Below are 19026 nucleotides of genomic sequence, written 5' to 3'. Positions count from 1 at the left end.
TAAATAGTATATTATTACATTGTTATTGATAATAATAAAATAATAATATTATTAGCAGTAGTATTTTTACTTTTAATTATAATTATTAGTATATTATATTAGAATTAGAATTGATATTATCATCATCATTATTATAGCTTGTTAATTTTTATTACTACATTCTAGTTCATATCATTATTACAACCATTATTAATTTCACAATGTAACATTGTTTTCAATACGACTATTACTTTTATTCATGTCATTATTTTTTTCTTATTAATATTGATGTTGTTATCAACCCCTATCTTTCTTCTTTTTGTGGTTTCCTTCTCTCCTCATTTACTTTACAAATCTTTATTTCTTTCTTTTATATCCCCTTTCCATCCCTATTTCATTGTACTTTACTTCAGGCGGGTGGCTGAGGAGAGTACAGTCCAATACACCAGACACCCCACACCACCACCCGCTGCCTACAAGCTCACCACACTACCTTCTTTCTCTCCCTCCTTTCTCCCCACCTCCTTTTCCTCATCCATCTTCTCTTCCTCCTCCTCCTTCCTCGTATTCTAAAAACTTGAAACTCCCTTCGGGACTAAGAAAGACTGATTTTTATTTTGAGTTTAAATGTCACTAACTAACTTTATCCTCTAATTACTATCACGGACGTGGAGAGTCTTGTAGGGTTTCGTGATATTATGTTGTCTAGCACTCAGGATGGGATTGATGGAAACTCTAGGTGGTGGTTTTCTTATATAATATTAATTATATGAAAGACAGTCTGGTGCTGGAGATGCCGTGTGGTGAGGAGCTGCTCAGTAGACACGTTCGGTGAGTAGCGTGTTGAAGGAGGTAGATGTGCAGGAGCTTCGTTAGAGAAGGTGTTGCCTGTTGCTGGCCTCCTGGTTGAATGAAAGCTGGACAGCGAGGAGCTTGCTTGGAGGTGGTGTTGCGTGTTCAGGAACGTAGAGTAGAATGAGAGCTGGTTGGTGAGGACGCTCAGAGAAGGACAGCTGGTAGGTCGCCATGCTCACCGGCGGGAGCAAGGACCGCCAGGCAGGCGGAGGAGAAGCGAGGGCCGCCAGGCAGCGGCGGAGGAGGTGTTGTTGCGTGTTCAGGAACCGAGGCCAGAATGAATCTCAATGGAGAGACAGAGCTTATATACACAGCAGCCGGAAGTAAATCCGTGGGAACTCGCCGGTTTCTCGACTCCGTTGCTAGGGAAGACGTAGCAGGTGGCTGGTTGCTAGGATACTGTGGCATTGGAATGCGGCTACGCAGTTGTAGGGGAGACGTCCACTACAGTCTCGACCGGCTCTATTTGGTACGACTGAGTGGCGATGTATTGTTATATACTGTATTATACGGTATATGGTACCCACTGTCTTGTATATCTCTCCATGTCTCTGCTGTCTCAGAAATTATCCTAACCTTGGGATTACTGTCTATGAGGTGATAACCAGTCGCGTAATCAAGCTTGTCTCCCATCAGATGTGTCATTTTGTGTCGTTTACAATGCTTTTCTTGTATGACTACGAATAAAATTCACGAATACCCTCCCATTACTGTTACAGTGAACATCACCGAGGACAGTTGTTTTACGTGTACTATTGCAGATGATATTAATGTCGTGATGGTCAATCATCCGTCCAGCTTCTGCTACACCATTCAGTTCCTCCAAGCGCTCTTAGAGCGTCATGGTCTGGTATTGAAGCATCCTTATAGATAGTATAATACTTTGCCTGTAGACGTTGTTATGGATTCTTTCTTCTCTGTCCCTGTCTGCTGTCCATGCCTCTAATCGTCCTCCTTGTTCAGTAGGTGTACTGGTGCCTTCCACACCCCTTGGTCTTGGTTCTATTCAGTTAGTGTCAATCCTTGACCAGGAACCATGGGCCCAACCTGGGCGAATATTCCCCTTTCAGGCGTTGCCGGGACTCGCATTACTCCTCCATCTACCTCTTCCCTGGGCTCGGGTGTCTCTTCAAAAGACGACCTGTTCAGCTCAATGTTCTGATTATGTTCTGATTGATGTGTTCCGACAGGTACGATCCAACCAGTGTCCTCTGGCTGGTATGCTCCGAATGGTATGTTCCGAATGGTATGTTCCGAGTGGTATGTTCCGAGTGGTATGTTCCGAGTGGTATGTTCTGAATGGTATGTTCCAACTGGTATGTTCCAACTGGTATGTTCCGGGCATGTTCCGAATGGTATGTTCTGAAAGGTATTTTCCGAATGGTGTGTTTCGAACTGGTACTGAGGCTTGTGTTTCACGTTTTCACGTTGCTATACTGTATATCACTGATCATATAGAATTTACAGTGTGATATTGTGTGTGTGTGTGTGTGTGTGTGTGTGTGTGTGTGTGATAAAAATAATAATTAACGATTTATTGAAAGAGCATGGCAGCCGGAAGGCTGAAAATATACAATTACATAATTGGGACTGGGTCTCCTGATTCACAAATGATATACAGGTAACATAAGTGATACAAATATGATATATAATAATTAGGTGTTGATAATTTTTACAGTGGTTGGGACTGGGCTGTTCCCATAGCAATCAGCACGTGCTCGTATGGGCTGGATGCAGTTGGGCAGGTGTGTGTCCACGCGGCCAGGACAGTAGCTTGGGGCAATGCAGGTGTGCTTCATCCTTCAGGTTAGGTGTGTCTCTGTGTGTGTGTGTGCACATGTGTACACATTAAGAACGTCAAGGCAATATCAGCGCACTCCGCCGGTTACCATGGAAACGTAGACATGCTACCCTCACGCCCTGGGCTTTTAGTTAGCCGCATTGCCAACAGATGGCGTTGATCGGAACTCAGTGGCTCACGTTTTTTTATCGATAAAGGTAGACGCTTTCCCGTCTTTATTATATAGTCTTTGGGGTATTCCGTCTGGTCCATGCGCCTTACTCACATCCAGCAACCCAACTAGTGGAGATTATAGGAGAGTGCAAAGGTTCACTAGGAGGAGCAGGAGTAGGAGGGGTAGAGTTGGAATCGTCTAAGGTGGAGTTAGAGGAGAATAAGGTGCCAAAGAGATTGGCTTTATCAGAGAGATAATTGGTTTAAGAGTTATCAGGTCGGAAAAGAGGGAGTGCAGCAGTTATTACAGATGTTTTTGGTTAAGGACCAGAAGGATTTACTAGAAGAAGGGTTAGTTAGTCAGCGGTTTTTCTTTTTATAAAATTCTGCTTGGCCCTACGAAGAGAAGTCTTACAACGATTCCTAGAAGTAATGAATGAGGAGTGGGTAATAGAAGGAGATAGTTTCATAGCTTGATATGCCCGATCTCTCTCCCTACATGCAAGAGAACAGGCGCGATCAAACCATGATTATAAAGTGAAAGTTTGGGTAGAAGATGGGATAAATGCACCCATACCACCCAGTATAACCCCAACAACGCTGCCAGCACAAACCGAGGCGTCCCGAGTGGAAAAGCAACATTCAACCCAGGGAAAGTCGGAGAAGAATTCTCGCAAGGATTGCCAGTTTGCCCTCCGATTGTGCCCTAGTTGGCTTTAGGGGGGGGTGGTCGTGCACAGTTTGGTTTAATAGAAATAATATTGTGATCAGTAGACATTATAGGGGCGGAAATTGAGTACGAATAGTGTGAGGGCTTAGAGGTAAAACAAAGATCAAAAGTGTTGGTATGTTGATCATGTCGATCTGGAACACGTGTAGGGTGTTTAATTATTTGTTTTAGATCATTAAGTAAGGAAAAAGAGAGTGGATCAGCTCCACCTGGGTCATCCCTTCCAGAGTCAAGCCACTCTGATGTAAATTGAAATCCCCTAGGTAGAGGATCTCGGTGTTGGGGTGTGTGGATAGCAAGGTAGTTGGTAATAGGCAGCTACCAAACAGGGAGGTACTACCGCCTGGGAAGATGTTGGAAGCATAATGTGTTGTCTAATGGTAGACCCTGCTGCCATATGGCATCACAAAAATTGTGACCAAGTCTCAGGTTGCTCATCTGACTTTCTGCCTCAATTACACACAATTGCAGGGTCTCAGTTGTTTCACTTACTTTTAACAACACAACATACATATATTATTTCTCACTTTTGATCCTTTTTTCATTTTTGTATTTCTTTATGGTTCTTTATTATTATTCCTTTTCACATATCCGTTGAGACATTGTTACATAACTATTTGACAAATTTCATAACCGAATGACACAACACATATCGAATGACAATCTAATATAACTGTTCCTTCATGCTAACGGAAATGATTGACATAAGTTATGAAGTTGACAGACGTGAACAATAAACCGACAGTCTACATATAGTTTGAGAATGTAACAATTGGAGAATGACATACCACCAACAGTTATTTTAGATTGTCATTCGATGTGTGTTCTGTCATTGGGTTATGAAATTTGTCAAATAGTTATGTAACAATGTCTCAACGGATATGTGAAAAGGTGGATTATTATTATTATTATTATTATTATTATTATTATTATTATTATTATTATTATTATTATTATTATTATTATTATTATTATTATTATTATTATTATTATTATTATTATTATTATTATTATTATTATTACTACTACTACTATTACTACTACTACTATTATTACTACTTATTACTACTACTATTATTACTACTACTATTATACTACTATTATTACTACTACTACTATTATTACTACTACTACTATTACTATTACTATTATTTTATTATTATTATTACATTTTCGCCCCTCAGGCCCCGATGTGGGTCAGTAACCTGTGCCCGGTGGGCTAATCCCTGTAAAAAAAAAAAATAATATTACTCAGAGTTCCAAATAGTTGGTAGAGTTGGGAGGGCATTATGTGTGTTCTTTAATTTGCCTACATGCATTAAGTTGCATGCGTATGATATTTGCTTGCGCTGACGAATTTGAATCTGAACGATTACGCGTATATTCTCAAATTACTTGCGAGGAAAAAATTGCCTGCATTCACGAATTTGCAGTCATGCATACTATTGCATGTATGCACGAATACCATCACTGGTAGTACTATTATATTGTACTAGTTTAACAAAAACTGCTTTGTAAAGCATTTTTCCTGTTCTCAATTAGGACACTAAATTATATGACCGATCTTAAATTATTTTAAACCTCAGCATCATACCAGTTCCTCAAGTGACCTGTTCCACACAGAGGCCGGGACAACATCCACATGAACATCAGAACGTGGTAATTAATCTGAAGTTTAGTAGAGCACAAATTGTCACCTTGAAGTTATCAATTATATTATTAAAGGTCAGGCAGTGGTAGATAGCGACGATAATGATGGCTGAGAGACCCTCTCCTATTAAGCTCCCACCTCTCGTGTTACCATTGGTCATGTGGTCGTTATGGTCAGCAGTTACCTGTAGTTTGACTGGGTTAGTTCAGAGTTATGGGAGACCATCGCCAGCCCGCGGGGAAGGGTACTCCTGGGGGGGGGGGTGTTACGAGGGCCTCGCGGATTGATCACTTTCTCTCTGTGACGTATTTCAATGTGATGGCGACTGAATAAAATGTATGCAGAACTATCAAGGAAAATGAAAGAAGACTAAGTGGTGGATCCGAAGGAAATGGATAACAATACGGCATGTAGGACTTGCAATGACGTTCTAAACTAATGTGTGATTTTTAACATAAGTAATGGACGAAATGCTGCAAAACCAAATTATTTCCTATAGCGGGACAGGGACTGTGAACCTTGTTGAGGTGTAGATACAACACTTCCATGATAGCGAGAAGAGATGCTACACTGACTTTGTTTTTACTCACTCGGCCACACCGTGACATCTTTGTTTACTATTTGCTGGATTGTCATATTTGTATACAGAACACAAGTGACCTCTCTTACACTCAGCCACCTTAATGTGACCTGACTACCATCTATATTGACCTCAATTTAAGAAGTAAATAAAGTCTGATTTCACCAACCTCCCTGACCACAACCTTGAACTAACAGATGAAAATAAGAGGCATGACAGAGTAACATACGGATGACGTATTATTATGTGAGGGTGAATATCTATGACCAGTGGAGGAATAGAGACTCATGACTACTTCAAGAAATAGTTGACTGGTGTCAGGTGAGACAAATGTCTCTGTCTTCACTGTTACACGTAGGTCAGGGGTTACTATCCTCTGTCAAACAAGTCAGGTGTCACACGTGAGTCGGGGGTCATTGTGTCCACTGTCACACGTGATTCAGGAGAGTGTCCACTGTTACACCTGGAGACTTGTGTAGTGTTACATCTGGAGACTAGTGTAGTGTACACCTGGAGACTTGTGTACTGCCACCCCTGGAGACTTGTGTAGTGTTACACCTGGAGACTTGTGTACTGCCACACCTAGAGAGTTGTGTAGTGTTGCACCTGGAGGCTTGTGTTGTATTACACCTGGAGACTAGTGTACTGCCACACCTGGAGACTTGTGTACTGCCACACCTGGAGACTTGTGTACTGCCACACCTGGAGACTTGTGTACTGCCACACCTGGAGACTTGTGTAGTGTTGCACCTGGAGGTTTGTGTTGTATTACCCTGGAGACTAGTGTACTGCCACACCTGGAGACTTGTGTACTGCCACACATGGAGACTTGTGTACTACCACACATGGAGACTTGTGTACTGCCACACATGGAGACTTGTGTACTGCCACACCTGGAGACTTGTGTACTGCCACACCTGGAGACTTGTGTACTGCCACACCTGGAGACTTGTGTACTGCCACACCTGGAGACTTGTGTACTGCCACACCTGGAGACTTGTGTACTACACGTGGAGACTTGTGTACTGCCACACCTGGAGACTTGTGTACTGCCACACCTGGAGACTTGTGTACTGCCACACGTGGAGACTTGTGTACTGCCACACCTGGAGACTTGTGTACTGCCACACCTGGAGACTTGTGTACTGCCACACGTGGAGACTTGTGTACTGCCACACATGGAGACTTGTGTACTGCCACACGTGGAGACTTGTGTACTGCCACACCTGGAGACTAGTGTACTGCCACACCTGGAGACAGTGTACTGCCACACCTGGAGACTTGTGTACTGCCACACGTGGAGACTTGTGTACTGCCACACGTGGAGACTTGTGTACTGCCACACGTGGAGACTTGTGTACTGCACACCTGGAACTTGTGTACTGCCACACCTGGAGACTTGTGTACTGCCACACCTGGAGACTTGTGTACTGCCACACGTGGAGACTTGTGTACTGCCACACCTGGAGACTTGTGTACTGCCACACGTGGAGACTTGTGTACTGCCACACATGGAGACTTGTTACTGCCACACGTGGAGACTTGTGTACTGCCACACGTGGAGACTTTGTACTGCCACACACCTGGAGACTTGTGTACTGCCACACATGGAGACTGTGTTTTGCCACACCTGGAGACTTGTGTACTGCCCACACCTGGAGACTTGTGTACGCCACACGTGGAGACTTGTGTACTGCCACACGTGGAGACTTGTGTACTGCCACCTGGAGACTTGTGCTGCCACACCTGGAGACTTGTGTACTGCCACACCTGGAGACTTGTGTACTGCCACACCTGGAGACTTGTGTACTGCCACACGTGGAGACTTGTGTACTGCCACACGTGGAGACTTGTGTACTGCCACGTGGAACTTGTGTACCCACTGGAGACGCTGCAGTGGAGACTTGTGTACTGCCACACGTGGAGACTTGTGTACTGCCACACGTGGAGACTTGTGTACTGCCACGTGGAGACTTGTGTCTGCCACACGTGGAACTTGTGTACTACCACGTGGAACTTGTCTGCCACACGTGAGACTTGTACTGCCACACGTGGAGACTTGTGTACTGCCACACGTGGAGACTTGTGTACTGCCACGTGGGACTTGTGTACTGCCACACGTGGAGACTTGTGTACTGCCACACGTGGAGACTTGTGTACTGCCACGTGGAGACTTGTGTACTGCCACACGTGAGACTTGTGTACTGCCACACGTGGAGACTTGTGTACTGCCACACGTGGAGACTTGTGTACTGCCACACGTGGAGACTTGTGTACTGCCACACGTGGAGACTTGTGTACTGCCACGTGGAGACTTGTGTACTGCCACACGTGGAGACTTGTGTACTGCCACACGTGGAGACTTGTGTACTGCCACACACGTGGAGACTTGTGTACTGCCACACGTGGAGACGTGTACTGCCACGTGGAGACTTGTGTACTGCCACGTGGAGACTTGTGTGCCACACTTGGAGACTTGTGTACTGCCACACGTGAGACTTGTGTACTGCCACACGTGGAGACTTGTCTGCCACACGTGGAGACTTGTGTACTGCCACACGTGGAGACTTGTGTACTGCCACACGTGGAGACTTGTGTACTGCCACGTGGAGACTTGTGTGCTGCCACCGCGTGGAGACTTGTGTACTGCCACGTGGAGACTTGTGTACTGCCACACGTGGAGACGTACTGCCACGTGGAGACTTGTGTACTGCCACGTGGAGACTTGTGTACGCCACACGTGGAGACTTGTGTACTGCCACACGGAGACTTGTGTACTGCCACACGTGGAGACTTGTGTACTGCCACACGTGGAGACTTGTGTACTGCCACACGTGGAGACTTGTGTACTGCCACGTGGAGACTTGTGTACTGCCACACGTGGAGACGTGCTGCCACACGTGGAGACTTGTTACCCACACGTGGAGACTTGTGTACTGCCACACGTGGAGACTTGTGTACTGCCACACGTGGAGACTTGTGTACTGCCACACGTGGAGACTTGTGTACTGCCACACGTGGAGACTTGTGTACTGCCACACGTGGAGACTTGTGTACTGCCACGTGGAGACTTGTGTACTGCCACACTGGAGACTTGTGTACTGCCACACGTGGAGACTTGTGTACTGCCACACGTGGAACTTGTGCTGCCACACTGTGTACTGCCACACGTGGAGACTTGTGTACTGCCACACGTGAGACTGTGTACTGCCACGTGGAACTTGTGTACTGCCACACGTGGAGACTTGTGCTGCCACACGTGGAGACTTGTGCTGCCACGTGGAACTTGTACTGCCACACGTGGAGACTTGTGCACCACGTGGAGACTTGTGTACTGCCACACGTGGAGACTTGTGTACCCACACGTGGAGACTTGTGTACTGCCACACGTGGAGACTTGTGTACTGCCACACGTGGAGACTTGTACTGCCACGTGGAGACTTGTGTACTGCCACACGTGGAGACTTGTGTACTGCCACACGTGGAGACTTGTACCACCTGGAGACTTGTACTGCCACGTGGGGAGACTTGTGTACTGCCACACGGAGACTTGTGTACTGCCACACGTGGAGACTTGTACTGCCACACGTGAGACTTGTGTACTGCCACACGTGGAGACTTGTGTACTGCCACGTGAGACTTGTGTACTGCCACACGTGGAGACTTGTACTGCCACACGTGGAGACTTGTGTACTGCCACACGTGGAGACTTGTGTACTGCCACACGTGGAGACTTGTGTACTGCCACAGTGGACATGCTGCCACCGTGGAGACTTGTGTACACGTGGAGACTTGTGTACTGCCACACGTGGAACTTGTGTGCACTGCCACACGTGGAACTTGTACTGCCACACGTGGGCTGTGTACTGCCACACGTGGAGACTTGTGTACTGCCACACGTGGAGACTTTGTGTACTGCCACACGTGGAGACTTGTGTACTGCCACACGTGGAGACTTGTGTACTGCCACCGTGGAGACTTGTGTACTGCCACACGTGAGACTTGTGTACTGCCACACGTGGAGACTTGTGTACTGCCACACGTGGAGACGTGTGCTGCCACAGTGGAGACTTGTACTGCCACACTGGAGACTTGTGTACTGCCACACGTGGAACTTGTGTACTGCCACACGTGGAGACTTGTGTACTGCCACACGTGGAGACTTGTGTACTGCCACACGTGGAGACTTGTGTACTGCCACGTGGAGACTTGTGTGCTGCCACACGTGGAGACTTGTGTGCTGCCACACGTGGAGACTTGTGTGCTGCCACACGTGGAACTGTGTGCTGCCACACGTGGAGACTTTGCTGCCACGTGGAGACTTGTGTGCTGCCACACGTGGAGACTTGTGTGCTGCCACGTGGAGACTTGTGCACGTGGAGACTTGTGTGCTGCCACACGTGGAGACTGTGTGCTGCCACACGTGGAGACTTGTGTACTGCCACACGTGGAGACTTGTGCTGCCACACGTGGAGACTTGTGTACTGCCACACGTGGAGACTTGTGTACTGCCACACGTGGAGACTTGTGTACTGCCACACACGTGGAGACTTGTGTACTGCCACACGTGGAGACTTGTGTGCTGCCACACGTGGAGACTTGTGTACTGCACGTGGAGACTTGTGTGCTGCCACACGTGGAGACTTGTGTACTGCCACACGTGGAGACTTGTGTACTGCCACACGTGGAGACTTGTGTACTGCCACACGTGGAGACTTGTGTACTGCCACACGTGGAGACTTGTGTACTGCCACACGTGGAGACTTGTGTACTGCCGTGGAGACTTGTGTGCTGCCACACGTGGAGACTTGTGTACTGCCACACGTGGAGACTTGTGTACTGCCACACGTGGAGACGTGTACTGCCACTGGAGACTTGTGTACTGCCACACTGGAGACTTGTGTACTGCCACACACTGGAGACTTGTGTACTGCCACACGTGGAGACTTGTTTAGTGATACACCTGGAGAATAGTGCAGTGTTACACCTGAGACTTGTGTAGTGTTACACCTGGAGTCTTGTGTAGTGTTACACCTGGAGACTGGTTTAGTGTTACACCTGAAGACTGGTGTAGTGTTACACCTGGAGACCAGTGATTGTCACACCTGGAGACTAATGTAGTGTCACACCTGGAGACTAGTCAGTGTCACACCTTGGAGACTAGTGTAGTGTCACTGGAGACTAGTGTAGTGTCACACCTTGGAGACTAGTGAAGTGTCACACCTTGGAGACTGGTGTAGTGTTACACCTGGAGACTGGTGTAGTGTTACAAATGGAATACTTGTGTAGTGTTGCACCTGGTTACTTGTGTAGTGTTACACCTGGAAAGGAGTGTACTGCCACACCTAGAGACTTGTGCAGTGTTACACCAGGAGACTTGTGTACTGGCACTCCTGGAGATTTATGTAGTGTTACACCTGGAGATTTGAGTACTGCCACACCTGGAGACTTGTGTAATGTTACACCTGGAGCCTTGAGTACTGCCACACCTGGAGACTTGTGCATGTTACACCTGGAGACTTGTGTAATGTTACACCTGGAGACTTGTGAAGTACCACACAGAACTGTAATGTTACACCTGGAGCCTTGTGTAGTACCACACCTGGAGACTTGTGTAATGTTACACCTGGAGCCTTGTGTAGTACCACACCTGGAGACTTGTGTAACGTTACACCTGGAAACGTGTACTGCCACTGAAGACTTGTATAGTGTTATACCTGGAGAGTGTATAGTGTTACACCTGGAGACAAGTGTAGTGTTGCACCTGGTGACTTGTGTAGTGTTAATCCTGGAGTCTTGTGTAGTGTTACACCTGGAGACCTCTGTACTGCCACACCTGGAGACTTGTGTGATATTACACTTGGAGACTTGTATAGTGTTAATCCTGGAGACTTGTATAGTGTTACACCTGGAGACGAGTGTAGTGTTACATCTGGAGACTCGTTTAGTTTTGCACCTGAAGACTTATTTAGTGTTCTTCCCAGAGACTTCCCTAGATTTATACCTGGAGACTTCTGTAGTGTTACATCTGGAGACTTCTGTAGGGTTACACCTGGAGACTTCTGTAGTGTTACATCTGGAGACTTCTGTAGGGTTACACCTGGAGACTGATGTAGTGTTACATCTGGAGACTTCTGTAGGGTTACATCTGGAGACTGATGTAGGGTTACACCTGGAGACTTCTGTAGGGTTACACCTGGAGACTGTAGGGTTACACCTGGAGATCTGTGTAGTGTTACATCTGGAGATTTCTGTCGAGCTACTCCTGGAGACTTGTGTATGTGAGGATAGTGGTTTGTGTGTAAGTGTAGTGCTGTGTATGTGAGGGTAGGTCATCATATTTCATCATATTTTTCATCATCATCAAAACCCCTTTATACCAAAAGTTCCATGGCGAAGGACGAGTGGGACAGACAGGCAGAGATGACTGTCGGGAGTCTCTAGTCACAACTCGGCATATGGGCGTTACAGATAAGATGGTCGTTTATGCACTGGGATCTAGGCAGTAGTGTAATCCGGTCCTGTTTGTGCGACTGAGCAGCTCTTTCGGGGAGCCACTCTGCTCACCCCACATGTGGAGGAGACTAGAAAAGGTGCCATAAAATAAGCCTGTCTGAAGAACCAACCTGACTGGGCAATCGCACCCAGTAAACTCTTATGGTCGCTGCATGGAACGTCAGGACCCTTCTGGATACTGGCACAAATGAGCGTCCTGAAAGAAGAACCGCCCATGTACCAAAAGAGCTGGCTAGGTATAACATCGACATAGCAGCCATTAGTGAGTCCCGGCTCCTAGACGAGGGACGACTCTCAGAACGGGGCTCTGGCTATATCTTCTTCTGGAAGGGTAAGCCTGCTGTGGAAAACCGCATTTATGGAGTTGGCTTTGCCATCCGCCAATGCATCCTACATAGGCTAACTGAAATGCCTGTTGAGATCAAAGGCGCCTCATGACACTCTGAGTCCCACTGAATCACTCACATCATGCATTTTTCATCAGTGCATACGCCCCAATACTGGATGCAGAGGATGACATCGAGGAGGCCTTTTACGCCGATCTTGACAAGAGTGCTAACCTCTATCCCTGAGAAGATAAGGTTGTGCCCTTTGGTGACTTCAGTACTAGAGTTGGCGGAGATGCTGACATTTCGCTCGGAATTACAGGGAGGAATGGACTAGGCAAGTGTAATTTCAACGGCCTACTCCTCCTCAACTCACAATAATTTTTAAGGTAGGCAACACCTACGGTCCAAACACTGGCATCTCATTGACTACGCCACTGTCAGAGAATGAGATCGCCGAGATGTCCTCATCACCGAGCCATGCGTGGCTCAGACCACTGCGACACTTAACAATGGGTTTCCAGAGCCATGTTCTCACTCCACGGCGAAGGCAACAAACCTCGAAAAGAGATTTAACACTAAGCGCCTGGAGGATCCAGCGGGGGCATGCTTTCAGAGAGCAGCTCGAACATGGCCTGATTAACAACCAGATAACAAACAACCCAAATCCCAGTGCCGAATGGGATATTCTCGACACTGTCATGACTAAAACCTGTACAGAGACCGTAGGCCAAATCGAAAGAATACACCAGGACTGGTTTGATGAAAATGACCCAGAAATCAATGTACTCGTCGATGATAAACGTGCTGCGTTAACTGACTGGCAGAACAACCCTCAGTCTTAAACCAAAGCTGATGCCGCCCTCAAGAAGAAAGTGGCGGCCCAGCACAACCTCTCCAATCTAAAGAACGATCGGTTTAAAATTAAAGCATGTGAAACACAAACTTGCAGATTTTTTTAATTCCACTAAAATATTTTATGGGCCAATCACTCAAAGCGCAACCCCTGTCCACTCATCCGAAGGTAACTCCTAATTAAAGATTAAGAAGACCTCCTTCAGCGCTGGAAAGAACACTATCATTCGTTCTCACCGAAACACCGATATGAATGTCTGACTACCCAACAGGTCCCTCAGCATCCAGGCTGACCCACCTCAGCTATCCTCCATCACTGGATTGAGGTAGCTACTGCCATCAAACAGATGAAAAATAACAAAGCCCCAGGGCCTGATGGAATACCAGCCGAGGTATTTAAAGCAGAATGAACTCTGCACGAGCCATCTCCATTCTCTCCTAGAGAATATAAATGGGAAAAGGAGAAAACCCTCAAACTGTTAAAGACGCCTCCATGGTCAATATTTATAAGAACAAGGGAGACCAGTCGGACTGTGGCAACTACCGCGGGATCTCGCTGCTGTCCGTAGCTGGCAAGATTATCTATCGCCCGAGTCCTCCTAAAGACTTCTTCCTGAGGCTGTTAACTTCCTCCAAGAATTTTAATGTGGCTTTAGACCATCATGTGGCACCACTGACATGATCGTTGCTTCCCAACAGATATATGAAAAGTGCAGAGAACAGTTTCGTGACCTTTACATGGTCTTCATCGACCTAACCATGGCCTTCGACTAAGTTAACAGGAAACCTTTGGTGTACCCTCAGCCGTTTTGGCTACCCACAAAATTCATCGCCATTGTGAGGCAACTCCCCGATGGCATGAACGGCAGTGTCATGCAGAATGGCACCCAGTCTGATCTTCCCCTCAAACGGGGTAAAACAAGAATGTGTACTGGCACCAACTCTCTCCTGTCCATTTGCTGCCTTCCTTACTCGTGACAATGTAGCCAGCAAGGTAGACATCAGTACCGGATGAGGGTCTTTGTACAAGACGACTCCAGGCAGGAACAAAGTTGACGACAGTTTCCATTTCTGAACTTCAGTATGCAGACGACCTCACCCTTGTCGCACACACTGAACGTGACCATCGGGAGATCCTGAACACCTACGCAGATGCTTATGCACACTTCGGCCTTCAGGTGAATGTACGTAAGCCTCGGATTCTCTTTCAGCCTGACCCTGGTTCAGCCACACCTCCACCATCAATCCAGCTTACCGGCACCGTCTCTAATATTATCCACTTTCGGTATCTACCCCAGCTGTCAACACCGCGGACATCGACGATGAGATTCAACATCGGATCAAATGTGCACCTCAAGCTTTTGGCAGACTCCATACCCGTGTCTTCAGCTATAGGAAGCTGAAATTATTTACGAGATTGCAATTATGTCGATCAGTGGTCCTCCCTATCCTGCTATACGGCAGCGAGACATGGATCACATACAGGAGGCTCCTCAATGCACGAAAACCTTCACCAACGTAGTCTGCGTTCCATTCTCGAGTTCGCTGGGAAGACAAGAGAATAAATGCCAGTGTTCTCGCTGACACCAACTGTAGGAGCATCGAGGCTACCATTATTCATGAACAGCTACGCATGGAAGGCAGTAGACTGCCAAAGCAGCCACTTTAATGTCACCTAACGAAAAGTAAACAACGCTGGCGGGTAACTGAAAAGGTATAAGGATAGCCTAAGACAAACTGAAAAAGTGCCAAATCGACCCCTTACTTGGGAGACAATTACTCAACACCGTAGCACTTTGAGGAGCACCACGCGAGAAGGGTGTCAATACTTTTGAGTTAACCTGACTGCAAACCAAAGGGAACAAGCACCAACGCCGGAAAGACGCTGCTGCCGCTCATCATGCACTAGATGTAGCCCTCCACATGTGCAACATCTCTGAACGACTCTGCCGGTCTCATATTGGCTTCTCTAATGACCTCAGAGCTCACTAACGAAGGTGACATCGATAATCACTCCTATCATTTTATCATAGCTGGATGATCGTCATACTGGTTCAGTGACAGCTAAGAAAGTAGTTGTAGTATTAGTAGTGTGTGTGTGTGTGTGTGTGTTGTGAGGGTAGTGGTGTGTATGTTAGGTAGTGGTGTGGTGTGTATGTGGGGGTAGTGGTGTGTATGTGTGGGTGTGGTGTGTATGTGAGAGGTAGTTGTGTGTGGTGTGTATGTGGGGTAGTGGTGTGTATGTGGGGTAGTGGTGTGTATGTGAAGGTAGTTATTGTGGTGTGTATGTGAAGGTAGTTGTGTGGTGTGTATGTGAAGGTAGTTGTAGTGTGTATGTGGGGAGTAGTTGTGTGGTGTGTATGTGAAGGTAGTTGTGTGGTGTGTATGTGAAGGTAGTGGTGTGGTGTGTATGTGAAGGTAGTGGTGTGGTGTATGTGAAGGTAGTGGTGTGGTGTGTATGTAGAAGGTAGTGGTGTGGTGTGTGTGAAGGTAGTGGTGTGGTGTGTATGTGAAGGTAGTGGTGTGGTGTGTAGTGAAGGTAGTGGTGTGTATGTGAGAGTAGTGGCATAATGATACACAGTTCATTATACAAAACAGCACTTTATTGAAAATGTTCATGATACAAAATAGGAGATAATCAAGTAACAGGAAACACGGACAGGTGAAGGTATGATGGAGTGCATTCACCGAGCAGCAGCAGCAGTCTAGTGGGTGGTCTGAATCAAGATAAAGTATATATATATATATATATATATATATATATATATATATATATATATATATATATATATATATAATATATATATATAATATGATGTAACCACAAAGAAAGAAGAAACACAGAAGTTCCCAATAAAATGGGAACAACCGATAACCTAGCCAAACCAAACACGGATACCCCACACTCACACATGACGCAAGCACGGATACCCCCCACCTACTATATATTGATAAATTCATTCGTGTGTAACTCTCGAGGAATAAACTCACGTTAATGTGTTGTAAAGAAAATATTTTCACTTTCATAAAATCACATTTGCAATTCTGTAGTGCACGTTATTTGTAGCAGACAGACGGTTGGGCAAGATAAATACAGTACTTATTAGTGGTGGCAGAGAATGACAACACTCAGATACGGCTGCAGCCCTCACACGAGCTACCTGTTACACCTTCGGCCGGGACCTGCTGCTGCACGTCTGTCGGTGGTACTCCTCCACAAATGAGGGACCTACCTGTACAGAAGTCAGTGGCCGCTGGGAACAACAAGGATTTGGAATCGCAGGAGAATTCCAATTGCGAGATTATATGTGCTAGTCTTTATACAAGTATATAGGACTCCCATTCGCATCCTTTGTTCAGAGTTACAACGAACTGTGCTGAAATTGTTAATGGTTGTTGAAGTGTTTTGCTGGTGAAAGATCGTAGATTTACACCAGTAAATGCGTAAAACCGGACGTACACACCAAAGAAAAGCAACTAACATTTTACCAAGGTGTGGTGTGTGTGGCACGATGACGACTATCTGCTCCCCGGCGCAAACAATAAAAATACGGGAAATATGATGCATATTGGAAGAGCTTCACTGAATATAGATCAGAGTATAAACTTGATTATAAGTGAGAGTAAAAATGAGTACAAGAACACGCCGCAAATTGTTTCAGTAATATGGTATCATAAGTCAGGGTAAACAAAGTGGACGAGGCTGCAGTGCGTTTGAGGTGGTTCAGGAAACCTTTGGTCTAAAGTACGCCAAATGCTGAAGATAAATTTAGAAGTGTAGTAACTAACAATCTATACTCCCTGAGGAACAAAAACGATAGTAACCTGGTTTCTCAGAAACTGTAAATTAATACTTAAACAATATGATCTTGTACATCAACCCAAACTTATCTAATTCACACGAAATTTTAGTTAATTTTTAAATAACAATATATAAATCATGAGAACAAATTTCTATACTAATGTTCACTACAATGACATCAATACTAATATGAAGGTCACAACTTAGCAACTCTGTTTCGTTTACTGTAGCCTCAGGAGGGTTAAAACATGACGGACATAATTTGATTTTTACTTTTATACATTGTACAGTAAAGACATTATAAACTGTAGAACGACCAGTGTTAGAAGTATATCACCTAGAAGACGGCTAAATAAATATTCAAAGCAGATAGCGGACCTAACCTATGGAACCTTGTCTGGAAATATTCGGTTGGTTCACGTCGCAGGTCCTGTTCGTGGTACTCTTTTAACACTGACCTTCTTGCTGTATATCTGTTACATCGTTTAAAAAATAATACAATACCGGCAATTATGTGCCCTGGTAATTAAAACATTAAAGCTAAGTTTTGTGCCATCCAAAAATCATAAACACAAGTGGTTATTAAGTCCGTGTGCACTTATAAACCCACAAAAAGTTTGTATGTACTACTGTACACTCGCTGCAAAAATATATGCAAATTTTTTTGCTAGACAATATGACACAACGGACAAATGATTTTGCAACCCTGCCAAGACAACAGGAATCGCAGTGTTCATTTTCACATCCATCGGACCCCACCGATAAAGACGATCTGTAAATAAGAGCAAAATTTAATACTGTTTTGCTTACTTCATTCATATCCAGAACTTGTAACTATACTTTGTAAATATAAATCCTAAAAAAATTATGGTAGGCAAAGGGTACTTAAACAATGGAAAATTTTGTGTATTTAGGAAGTAACATTAACTGTGATGAGACGTGCAGGAAGAAATTAAAACAAAAATATGGCAAGCAAAACCGCATTTAATCTAAAAGACCTAATGAAATGGACATCTTCAGTTTGAGAAAAAGGTTGTTGAAAGGCATTATAGTAAGGACTGTTGTATGGGTTAGAAGCGTGGACACTTTCAGAGACACCAGAAAGAGGTTGGGTGAGCCTTTGAAATGTGGTGTTAAAGGCAAATACTAAGAATAAAACAAACCACAGGAAAACCAACGAAGAAACAATCAAATACAACTCAAGATAAATACTTAAATGTACAGAAAATGAAAAAGTTAACTGCTTAATATAATTAAATGATGAGAAGAAATAACCGAAATATTAATGGTTTTAAGATGAGAATTGGGAGCCAGGGAAGGCAGAACTGGGATCGGATGAAACACTGGGTCCCCAGAGAGATACAAAACCTAGAGGATTGGTAAAAACAGCCCGAGAACGTTTAGAGTGGAGGACAAGTGGTCGCCAACCCTCAGGTATGAGGACAGATAAACTAAATGGTACTAAATCTTATCCATTTTGTTCTTATGTGCCATGTACAGATTGTTTCTATAATGTATATAAAGCGTTGACTTAAAGTTTAAAAGTGCAAACAGACATGATAGACACCCTGTTATTTGCATGGTAAGATGTGTGTACTAAACATAATTTCTGGATCAAGACGGTTATTATCACATGAAGTCATGAATCACTTGTACTCAAGTCGCGTATAGCTGTATATACAGTAAACTACTGTTCTCTATGACTCGTAACTATTTATCACTTGTAATCATAACAGCTTTAAGTGTGTACTATGTCTGTGATAGCAATACGTAACTGG

Source organism: Homarus americanus, unplaced genomic scaffold (assembly GCF_018991925.1).
Source record: "Homarus americanus isolate GMGI-L3 unplaced genomic scaffold, GMGI_Hamer_2.0 scaffold30108, whole genome shotgun sequence".
Taxonomy (NCBI): domain Eukaryota; kingdom Metazoa; phylum Arthropoda; class Malacostraca; order Decapoda; family Nephropidae; genus Homarus; species Homarus americanus.
The sequence above is the reverse complement of the archived record's forward strand: the minus strand, read 5'-3'. Positions refer to the sequence as shown.